This window comes from Macaca thibetana, chromosome X, assembly GCF_024542745.1.
Source record: "Macaca thibetana thibetana isolate TM-01 chromosome X, ASM2454274v1, whole genome shotgun sequence".
Taxonomy (NCBI): domain Eukaryota; kingdom Metazoa; phylum Chordata; class Mammalia; order Primates; family Cercopithecidae; genus Macaca; species Macaca thibetana.
The window spans coordinates 51,513,928-51,515,072 of record NC_065598.1 but is presented as its reverse complement, the minus strand read 5'-3'; positions in this window follow the sequence as shown (position 1 = coordinate 51,515,072).

The window sequence follows — 1,145 nt, the reverse complement described above, 5'->3', positions numbered from 1 at the left end:
CTGAGTAGCTGGAACTACAAGTGTGCATCACCACAGCCGGCTAACTTTTTTGTTTTTTGTAGAGACAGGGTTTCGCCATGTTGCCTAGGCTAGCCTTGAACTGCTGGACTCAAGCAATCTGCCCTCTTCAGCCTCACAAAGTGCTGGGATTACAGGCATGTGTCAACACACCTGGCAGACACTTCTCAGAAGAAGACATACAAGTGACCAAAAAACATACGAAAAAATGCTCAACATCACTATCATTAGAGAAATGCAAATCAAAATCATAATGAGATACCATCTAACACCACTCAGAATGACTGTTATTAAAAAGTTAAAAAACAACAGATGCTGGCAAGGCTGCAGAGAAAAAGGAATGTTTATATGCTATTGGTGGGAATGTAAATTAGTCCAGCCACTGTGGAAAGTAGTCTAGATATTTTTCAAAGGACTTAAAACAGAGCTGGACATTTCTCAAAGAACTTAAAACAGAGCTACAATTTGACCCAGCAATCCCATCACTAAATATATACCCAAAAGAAAATAGATTATTATACCAAAAAGAAACATGCACTCATATGTTCATTACCATGCTATTTACAACAACAAAGACATGGAACCAACCCGGGTGCCCATCAGTGGTGTAATGGATAAAGAAAATGTGGTACATATACACCACAGAATACTACAGAGCCACAAAAAATAATGAAATCATGTCCTTTTCAGGAACATGGATGCAACTGGAGGCCATTATCCTAAGCAAATTAACGCAGGAAGAGAAAACCAAATACCTCATGTTCTCACATATAAGTGGGAGCTAAGCAATGGGTACACATGGAGATAAAGATGGTAACAATACACACTGTGGACTACTAGAGAATAGATAAATGAAGTGGGGCAAGGACTGAAAAGTTACCTATTGGCTACTATGCTCATTACCTGAGTGATGGGATCATTCATATCCCATATCCCAAGCCTCAGCATCACACAATATACCCATGTAACAAACTTGTACATTTACCTCCTGAATCAAAAATAAAAGTTGAAATTATAAAAAGAAGTTTGAGCCTGGGTCGTCCTAACTCCAAAGTTCACATTCTGCTCATGCCGGCCCGGGGAACGAGGCACCCTTCCCATTTGAATGACAGACATCCTCCACCCCA